Source organism: Amblyomma americanum, chromosome 4 (genome assembly GCF_052857255.1).
Source record: "Amblyomma americanum isolate KBUSLIRL-KWMA chromosome 4, ASM5285725v1, whole genome shotgun sequence".
NCBI lineage: Eukaryota > Metazoa > Arthropoda > Arachnida > Ixodida > Ixodidae > Amblyomma > Amblyomma americanum.
This window is the reverse complement of record NC_135500.1, coordinates 114,149,441-114,160,477: the sequence shown is the minus strand read 5'-3', so window position 1 is coordinate 114,160,477 and position 11,037 is coordinate 114,149,441. Positions and strand designations below refer to the sequence as shown.

At 45.8% G+C, this 11,037-nt stretch overlaps 1 long non-coding RNA gene across 1 annotated transcript in view; it reads right to left on the bottom strand.

Moving 5' to 3' along the window:
* Positions 1 to 11,037, bottom strand: part of LOC144128241 (uncharacterized) — a 165,044-nt gene that overhangs the window by 41,181 nt on the left and 112,826 nt on the right. The window lies entirely within an intron of this gene.

Genomic DNA, 11,037 nt, shown 5'->3' with positions numbered 1-11,037 from the left:
TTTAATTGGTTGCAGAACACATTCAGGGGCCTGAGATTTTTACGAACCGCGAGCGGCAGCTACAGGCTCAACCGCTGGCTCATTTGCGGTGAAAGTGCACACAGAGCTTGTGTATTATGGTAACTTTTGTATAGTAGCAAGTTTGGCAATGGTACTTACTTAGTTGAGCCGTGCATGATGCGAAAACGTAATCGTCTACGTAGAGATCGGGGAACCAAAACCCGCAAACGACATTTTTTCGCTGAAGGGTGGCAGTGGCGCCATCTGTTTTTGCAGTGGAAAACGTCACGACAAGGCCGCCGAGCGAGTGTGGCTTTGAGTAGCCTCTTGCGCAAAGATCTTTGCAGACATTTTTCTTGTCACCTTTCAAGTCTTCTGGCCTTGTGCTTGTAGCATTTGTTCGAGGGAAGAGGGGTGGCAGCTGGTCTCTTTTTAGAGGCCATGTGTGGGCACTCATCCTGTGCACACTAAATGAGTGCAGCATCAAAAGGTTGTTCAAAAAAAGAACTGTCTATTCACTTCTCCCTTTACTGTGAACTGGGTGGCTTTTCGATGCTATTCAGGCACGTTGTGAATGCAGGTAGTTACGCCTTTCTGACGTGGAAGGGTCATTGGTGTAGCGCACAAAAACCTCGGGTGATCGGATTAACCAAGTGAGTGCTCTATCTTCCACCTATTTCATGATAACATTGGGAGCAGTGATAGAAATGGATGCACTCATGGCTAAATAATGAACCTGTTAACAGAAGACCTGGGCACCTGAAAACAGGGCATAAGAGTGGCATCGCAGACTCTGTTCAGTGTGCTTACCAAATTCCTTGGAGGCCCTCCTGCTGTTGTGACCTGGCTATTGTTAGTACCGAGTAGTGTGCTATCGACACCATCTGCTTGCACACTGGCAGAGAGAATCACTTTACAGCTAGAGAATCCACATTATTGAGGCTGATGCTCGCAATGAAACACAGGGATGACTGCCAGATTCTGTCACACTTTGGAGGCCCTCCTGCACTTCTGGCTTGCGCATGGTTGCAGTTGAGTTAAGTGCATAATAGCACCAGCTGCGCATTTGCTTTTGAAGGATCACCCTGTTGTCTGCTGCAGAGGCAGCTCTTTGGGAAAAATTAAGCACCATGCAAACACATAGAGATTTCACCCTGAGAGTACTGTATTGGATGTGAACAAAGCCACCCATCTCAGTGGCTGTGGCGTTTGGCTGCCCAGCCTAACGCCACTCGATCAAATATCTAGGCCACATTTCGATGGAAGAAAATTAAAAATAACCATATGCCTTGTGATGTCAGTGCACACAAAAATTTGTTACTTTCTTGCCCGTGTACATTTACTAGAAGAGAATTGCTTCAAACAAAAATCATGACCAGAAATTTTGAAAACAAGTAGTGATAGCCAGACATTCATGTCCTTCAGAATATCGTCCGAAACTGTTTACTGCAAGATGTTTTGTTTTATTAGAAATTCTTTCCCAGACTTGAGGAATTTCCAAGTCATGTATCCCTTCAGGCACTAATTTTACTCCAAGGGCCGCCACGGTGGCTAAGTGGTTACAGCGCTCGGCTGCTGACCTGAAAGCCGCGGGTTTGATCTTAGCCACGGCGGTTGAATTTCGATGGAGGAAAAATTCTAGAGGCCCGTGTACTGTGCGATGTGAGTGCACGTTGAAGAACCCCAGGTGGTTGAAGTTTCCGGAGCCCTTCACTACGGCGTCCCTCATAGCCCGAGTCACTTTGGGACGTTAAACCCCCATGAACCAAAGGGAGGAAAATTTTCAGACTTTAAGAAGGGGCATGCCAGAGTCCACAGAAAAAATTTCTATCTTCTCCAGTGATCAACTATGCTCTCTCGCAACCTTGTGACGACTGGGCCTCCCGTGTTTGCTCGCGCTCGTCGCCTAGCACTGTATCACCTTGCTATCGCCAAACATGAATTTGGACACATGCTGGACGTTGGCTTCCTGCGTCTCTCCCTCCTGCAGTCCTTGGGAATTGCACCTCCACACGGTGCTCAAAAAGAGCGGCGACTGGTGACCGTGCGATGATTACCATGCGCTTAACAAGGCCACAGTCCTTGAATGCTACCCGATTCCCATGTTATTGGCATCGATCTTATTGGCCAGCTCAGCCAGGGATTCCACGGTCTGAGACGAAGACACGCTCAGGATCATGCGCACCTGCAGAGGCAGGCGCTGCAGGAAGAGTTCCCATAGGAGTGTGCTGTCGTGTGAAGTAGCCAGATCTGCCAGGACGTTCATGCGACTCGGCAGCTCGGTAGGCTTGCGTTCTCTGAGGTAAGGAGCTGCTGCAGATGATATTGCTTCGTTTCAGAAGTGCATTGAATGAGTATACTGGAGCAGTATACAGTCAGCATTAACTTTCAAGCATCCTTTATATGCTCATTTGTACTTCATTCATAAGCAGTGGTCATGCATGGTATAACAACACTGTTCCAAGAGTAAAAAGAAATGATGTGCTTGAGATGGATTCAACTCTATAAGAATTTTTTTCATTGCCAGTTAACTATAAAACTAATTCATGAATTCTTTATTTGTCCCAGCACTAAGCGATGAGCTCCCAGCTCACTTAAAAGCTCAGAAGTTGCATTGTTTCTTTTTTACTTCCCTAATGAAGAGAAAGCTGACAGACATCCTGAAAGCACCCAATTCAATTATATGTCAGTGCGTCTTGCAGTGTGCTAATCAGAACATAAGATAAACTATTGAAGTTAACAACCTTTTACTCTACATAAAGTAGTTCATATGGTTTTGGTATACAAATGAAAAGATAATTGATCATAATAAGAAACAAACCCGCTGCGGTGGCTCAGTGGTTATGGTGCTCGGCTGCTGACCCGAAAGACGCAGGTTCGATCCTGGCTCCGGCGGTTGCATTTTGATGGGGTGAAATGCTAGAGGTCCGTGTAACGTGCGATGTCAGTGCATGTAAAAGAAGCTCAGGTGGTCCAAAATTTTCCGGAGCCCTCCAGTGCGACGTCCCATAGCCTGAGTCGCTTTGGGAAGTTAAACATGAACCATAACCAGAAGCACAATATTGATTTCTATGTGCCATATCAACAGGGTGAAAAATGCTCCACTGTGGAAAGATTCATACTGAGTGTTAGTGTGAAGTAATACATGATGTCGCACTATTGCGTGTAGCTTCATAGACCGTCATTGTTACATATGTGTCAAGTTCAGTGCCCTCCTTGCTACTTTTGCTCTTCCATGTTCACCTTTACTGCTAACCATTGTTTTGCCATGCTGATTGCTATGATGTCATCGAGTGAAACCTTAAAAAAATGTGACCTGGCCTCTGTGGTAATGCAGGGACGAAGCCATTCTGTACACAAACTGTGTTACATGTTTGATTCCTTGTGAGAGGAGACTATTTCTGATGCAGATTAAGTACAAAAACTGAACTCCGTGCACTTTATTCCAAATCACGTGAAACAACTCCAAGGCATTGGACTATACCGTGCCTCATATCTGAGACTGGGTTGTCTTGGAATACACCATAACTTGATTATATTCTTGTCAGATTTTATATGCATTTTAATGCAGATGTGTCTGTTATGGCATTTTAATATAAACGCACCAGTTCTGCAGCCTAAGCGCTACTGGAAGTTAGGAAGTCCCTGCACTCCCACATTGTCATGTTTTCAGAAATTGTGTAGCAACAGGGGCACTCTAAGCAGCCTTCTGCATTCTAAATTGGCTTTCTACTCCCGGTGGCCAAATAACTCAATTTCTGATGCTTCATGCTAGTATTTGTAATTCTGGTTTGTCTTTTTAGAAAAGTATGTATTCAGTAACTAAATCTGTGTCATTAGGCCATATGGTAGGTTTATGAATACATAGACTCATGGAGTGATAACTGCCAGCCCTATGCCTGGAAATTTTCTTGTGTACATTCATGGGAATGCTTAGACCATAGAAATATATATCAATTAATGCTAACAAAGAGAACCTTTGCTGAGGTCTTACGAGGCTATCTTAAACCCAATGGGAGCTGGCTCTTCATGAGAGGGGATCTGTCAGGCTGACACTAGCTGGTTTTTTTATTTGCAAGCCCAGAAAGTTTCTCTTGCAGCCTTTTCAGCAGACTGACAACCATGCTGCGTTTTTGTTGCAGCACAGTTAATATGCACGATACTCTTAGGTTTAAATGACTACTAGGAAGTTGCCTAGAGTCTGCAGTGTCCTCAACAGCCAGTCTGCTTTCACACAGGTTCTGAATGGTGGCAGTCCCTGAGCAAAGTACCTAATGAACAGTGCCTCCACTTTACTGCCCAAATGCTAAAGGCGTGGGGCATTGGCGCTTTCAACTGGGTGGTCATGCTGGGTGGTTTGTGGCTAACTACACGACTGCACACGGAAGCTTAGCGAAAGAAATATGTAATTCCATTCTAATGCCAAAGCATTAGAGGTCCCATTCACAAGAAAGTGGGCTTATGTCCTACCATGCCATGAAAAAGCAGGTGGCAGTGAAATTAACTCAAATAATTTCAATGCAATTCCCACCTGGTTACCATGGAACTGCGCATCGGCTCATTGGGTGAGAGATAAGACAGCCTCTCAAATAATTACCTACAAAAATGTGCCTTATGGGAGCTCGGGAAGAGCAACCTGTGTCTCGCAAGCCCCATCGGTGGCTCTGTTTGAAACAGCCACCTACCGGGGCACTGGTGCATGGCTTAACCACTGCGCCAAGAGTGGCATAAGGACGCCCCACAATTTTTGAAAGAGAAGGAAGGATCTTGTGCTATTGACTCGCACTCCTAAGGGCAGGTTGTGCGGCGCCTAAGCTTTTTAAGCTTTTGTTCATGTTTTTGAGTTTAGCATGCACCGTGGCCTTCCATCTCCGGTTGAGTCAGCTCGCCACCTTGTTCGAGTACGGCAGTGAAACATGCTATACACAAACAAGAAAAAATTTAAGATAGTGCGCACAGAGTTTTGCATTTGCAACTTAACTGTTGCCTTACATATACACATATCTTACAGAAACCACCCGTTTTAAAAAATTATCTTGTTATTTATAACAAAGGCCATACAACCAGGGTCCAACTACAAGTATCATTCAGGTTGCATGTGAATGCGCGAATGCACTATTTATTACTTCTATTCGTATGCAGGTTGATATCACGGTGACGTACAATGTCTTGAAAGCAGATGCATTTTTTTTGTACTTGCAGAACGTTTTCACGTGCATCTCTGTCGATCGAAGAATACAACGGTATGCTGAAATTCAAAGACGCGCATATAGTTTCACTGGGGGCTGTGTTCAGTCTCGCTGTCATGAGGCCGAAAAAGGAATAGTCATTCCTCAGAGACAACCTCATTGAAGTATAAGGCCCAACAAGCCGTATATATATAATTAGCACAGACGCATTTGTATTGATATTGTATTGGTTGTATTGGTTTTTTGGAGAAAGGAAATGGCGCAGTATCTGTCTCATATATCGTTGTACACCTGAACGGTGCCGTAAGGGAAGGGATATAGGAGGGAGTGCAAGAAGAAAGGAATAAAGAGGTGCCGTAGTGGAGGGCTCCGGAATAAGACCATCTGGGGATCTTTAACGTGCACTGATATTGCACAGCACACGGGCGACTTAGCGATGTCAGTGCACGCATTTGAGAGATTTCCAATTCTGAACAAAATTGTGCAAAGTAAATGCACCGCGAGCCCGGAGTGACCGCGTCTGCTGCGGCATTGACACCTTCAGCATCCTTCCTTTCGAACATGCACTGTGGCGGTGCCGTTGCGTGATATTCACCCCACTACATCTTCCTTAGGAATGACACTTTACACATCGCAGCCAGGCTGGCCAGGCAGACAAGTTCACATGCGGTATAAGCAAAAGCCAGCGAAAGCGAGCGCGCCACGCCCCCGTTTTTTTTCTTTGTTCCACTTGCGTAGGTGGCGTGATATGCGCAGCCGAAGAGGGAGGAGGCTATGCCGACCTGTTGGAGCGAATTGTGGGCGAGCTAAAGGAGAAGCGGGCCCAGCTAGAAGAGCAGGTAGAAGCGCTCAGGTCGCGGCCGGCAGGGCACCCCGGTTCAGAGCAATGTCAGGTGGGGGACGAGGCTCGTCGATCCTACAGTGCTGTAGCGCAGCAGGCTTTGAGTGGGGAAGAGAGAGAGGTAAAAACTCGTGACAGTAGCTTACGACGGCGGGAGAGACAGGTAGTGCGATCCGGAGGGCAACATTCGCAGTCACGAAGCGAACGGTTAGAGCGGAGGAGGGTTCTGGTAGTCGGTGACTCGAACGTAGTGACGGTTGAGGGAGGCGTTTTGACGACAGTGAAGGTGGACAAGTGGGTGCAGGTAGAGGCCCAGTCGGGGAAGTGCATGGTAGATGCAATGGCCAAAGCCCAGGAGGTGGTGGGGGCAGCATGGATGGCGAACACCTTGTCGTTATCCATGCTGGTCTCAACAATGTGCTGAAGGGGGGGGGGGGGGGGGGGGGAGCCAGAATCTCGACAAGCAGTTAGAAGTGAGGATGCGCAGGCTTAGAGAGGCCTCTGAGAGTGTGCATGTGACCATATGCCCAATCCCAGAGGTCCAGAGGCAGACTAGCGAAACGGAAAGGAGGATCGTTGAGGCTAACCGTGTAATTAGACTAATGAGTCGACGACTAAGATACGGGGTAATGGAAGTTAACAGGGAAGTGTACAAGGTCAGGCCCCACCCTTTTGCAGAGGATGGCATTCACTACGGTGGTGCCACTGGCAAGAGGCTGGGTAGTAGGATAGGTCACCAGGCAACAGCTTTCTTGGGTGGACCCAGAGGTCTGAGGGAGCCAGTGTAGAGAAGGAAGAACCAAGATCAAACGGACGATCGAACCACGGGAGAAGAAATAGACACAAGTGCCTGGGCCAAGTTAATTCAGATATATGTTTCATTAACATGCAAGGTGGTAGGAATAGACTGATATGGGAGGAAATAGACGAACAGTTAAGGCATAAGGAATTAATGGTTTATGGTTTAGTGGAAACGCATCTTGGAGACATGGAGCAACCACCCTGTAACCCAGACTACGCATGGGAATATTGCAATAGAATAGAGGGCAGCAGAAAGGGTGTGGAATTGAAGCATTCATTCATAAAAGTATGAATTTTCAAAGGGTTAAACTGGGATGCAAGGAACATTTATGACTAAAAGGAAAAGTGGCAGGGGGAGCAAACACTCCTTGGCTTTGTATACCTGTGGACAGGAGCTAATGCCAAAGAGTAAAACAGGAAAATGTTAGAATGTATTGCAAGCAACATTGATGATCGAGCTAGGAGGACAGGGCGAGATAATTATATTAGGCGACATGAACGCACATATAGAAGACCTGGATGGGTACACGGATCTGACAGGAAGCATGCTGCAGGACATGTGTGACAGGCATGATTTAGTTGTATGCAACAGCACCGAGAAGTGTGAAGGGCTCATAACATGGGAGGCGGGGAGTCTGCACTCGACAATAGATTATGCACTAATGTCACAGAGGATGTATAATAGATTAGGGGTAATGAGCATAGATGAAGATGGTTCCAGAAGTCTAGGTAGTGACCACGAGCGTATCAAGTTGAGCTTCAGAAGAAAAAGCAATGTAGGACTGAAGCAAGATGAACAATCAGGGGGAAATTTTTACTCAGAAAAGCAATTGGAAGCAGCAGTGCAAACAAATCGAGAAAGTAATTTTTGAGGATAGTGAAACAGAATGGACTTATACCAAATTAACTCGATTACTGGAGCTAGAGCTAGCTAAGGTGCGAGTAAAGCTAAAAGGGAAGAGACGCAAACCCAAGAGTTGGTGGGATGAGGTCAAGAGGGCAATAGAAAAGCGCAAGGAAGCATCCAGGGAACACAGATATTCCAAGAAGAGGGGGGAACCAGAAGTTGAAGTAGACAGAAAATGGGATACCTTCATTAAGTGTAGAAGGGAAGCTGCCTATTTGATTAATGAGAAAATTAGAAGAAAGGGTGCCCAATGGATGTCAAAAGTAATTAAAAAGTATGGAAAAGCAGCCCAAAAATTCTGGAAACATCAAAATGCAATGAGCGATAAGACTAGGCTAGAGCAAAGGTTTATTGTTACAGATCAGGGTATTCGACTAGAAGGGGATGAAGCGATAAAACACATAGGAACAAATATGACAGAAAAATTTAGAGAAAGAAATGTTGCACATAATTTATCGAAGGAGGATAGGCCGGTTACTGCAACAGCTTCACTTGAGCAAAGAGAGTGGGAAAGGGCAGAGAAGAAGGTTCCTAGTGGCACATCAGCAGGACCAGATATGGTATCCCGATTATGTTAATAAAGAATTAAGCTAGGACCAAAATCCAAGCAAACATTAATACAGGTAATGAATAAAATGGTAGTGGATGGGAAAGTCTCCGATGAATGGCAGTTAAGTAGAATGAACATGATATATAAGGAAAAAGGCGACAAAGCTGATGTAAGTGACTATCGTCCCATAACAGTGAAATCTCAGTGGTTTACAGGGTGGTGATGCAGATTATAAAGGACAGATTGCAGGCTTGGGTGGAGAACGAGGGGGTGCTAAAAGAAGGTTGGAGGACAATCTCTTTTCATTGATGCAGTGTATGAGATTGCTGAAAAGGAACACAGGCCCCTATGGCTAGCATTTCTGAATATTAGGCGAGCCTACGACAACATTATTCAGGGGTATCTGTGGGACATATTGGGCACATTGGATGTGAAAGATGGAGTAATTTAAACTTTTAAAAGGTGTGTGTGTGTGTGTGTGTGTGTGTGTGTGTGTGTGTGTGTGTGTGTGTGTGTGTGTGTGTGTGTGTGTGTGTGTGTGTGTGTGTGTGTGTGTGTGTGTGTGTGTGTGTGTGTGTGTGTGTGTGTGTGTGTGTGTGTGTGTGTGTGTGTGTGTGTGTGTGTGTGTGTGTGTGTGTGTGTGTGTGTGTGTGTGTGTGTGTGTGTGTGTGTGTGTGTGTGTGTGTGTGTGTGTGTGTGTGTGTGTGTGTGTGTGTGTGTGTGTGTGTGTGTGTGTGTGTGTGTGTGTGTGTGTGTGTGTGTGTGTGTGTGTGTGTGTGTGTGTGTGTGTGTGTGTGTGTGTGTGTGTGTGTGTGTGTGTGTGTGTGTGTGTGTGTGTGTGTGTGTGTGTGTGTGTGTGTGTGTGTGTGTGTGTGTGTGTGTGTGTGTGTGTGTGTGTGTGTGTGTGTGTGTGTGTGTGTGTGTGTGTGTGTGTGTGTGTGTGTGTGTGTGTGTGTGTGTGTGTGTGTGTGTGTGTGTGTGTGTGTGTGTGTGTGTGTGTGTGTGTGTGTGTGTGTGTGTGTGTGTGTGTGTGTGTGTGTGTGTGTGTGTGTGTGTGTGTGTGTGTGTGTGTGTGTGTGTGTGTGTGTGTGTGTGTGGACTAGGCTTCAACCCTTCTTTTTTCAAGCAAGGAGAATGGATTAGGCATATATTACCGGGACTAATACACGCGGACGATATAGTGATAATGGCTGACAACAAGGAAGATTTGCAGAAGTTGATAAACATATGTGGTACAGAGGGAGATAGATTAAGTTTCAAGATTAGTAAGGAAAAATCTGCAGTCATGATATTTAATGATAAGGGCGGCGAGCATAGAATACAGGAGTTCACGCTAGAAATAGTGGATGAGTACAAGTATCTTGGGGTGTTTATAAATAATGGTGCTGAGTATCTGACAGAGCATGAAAAATATGTAATGAATAAAGGTAGTAGGAATGCAGCTGTCATGAAAAATAGGGCACCGTGGAATTACAACAGATATGAAGTGGTAAGAGGGATCTGGAAAGTGGTGATGGTTCCTAGCCTGACTTTCGGTTATGTGGTACTGTGTATGAGACCAGATGTTCAAGCAAGGTTATAGTATAAATTAAACAACGTGGCGTAGGGAGGCTAGCTTTGGGAGCACGTGGCAATACAATAAATCAGGGGGTACAGGGTGATATGGGATGGGCATAGTTTGACAGCAGAGAAGCTAGCAGTAAGATAGCATTTGAGGAGCGATTGACAAAAACGGGGGAAAAGCAGTGGGCTAAGAAAGTTTTCAGACACCTGTATATAAGGAATGTTGACATGAAATGGAGAAATTGAACTAGAAAATTGACAAGCAAATATCTGGACAGCAGTAGGGGGGAAAATCAGCAATTATGGGTTAAGAAAAAGGGTAAAGAAACAGAGAGAGCTCTGTGGAAAACAGGGATGCTTACGAAATAAGCACTGGGAACATACACGATTTTTAAGCAGGAAATTGTCAAAGAAAATATGTATGATAATTGTAGATGAAGTTCTTTGTTGTTTGAGGCCAGGACTGGAGTTTTGCGGACTAAGACGTATAGAGTCAGGTACCAAGAGATAGACACTTTGTGCATTTCGTGCGGAGAGGAGGAGGAAACGGCTGAACACTTGATACACTTCTGTAAAAGACTTATTTCACCCGACAGTGGAAAGCAGCGGGGCTGATTTACCGAAGTCATTGGGGTTTAGGGATAGTGAAGGGAAAGTGGATTTTAAAAGGTTAGAAATAACCAAGTGAAGGTTATCTGATTGGTGATAATAATTGGTTTTTGGGGGGAAAGGAAATGGCGCAGTATCTGTCTCATATATCGTTGGACACCTGAACCGAGCCGTAAGGGAAGGGATAAAGGAGGGAGTGAAAGAAGAGAGGAAGAAGAGGTGCCGTAGTGGAGGTCTCCGGAATAATTTCGACCACCTGGGGATCTTTAACGTGCACTGACATCGCACAGCACACGGGCGCCTTAGCGTTTTTCCTCCATAAAAACGCAGCCGCCGCGGTCGGGTTCGAACCCGGGAACTCCGGATCAGTAGTCGAGCGCCCTAACCACTGAGCCACCGCGGCGGGGCTAAAATCAAGACAAGTGTAAAATTTCTTAAGTCATGGCTAGGTGGCTTGAGCCACCGCCCGATTTAAAGGGTTCAGCCGTATCCATCCATCCAGCCCACTGCCCTCTTCTAGTACGGATGGATGGATGGAGACTTGCCGCGCCCTCTGGCATGACTGCACACCGCGCCA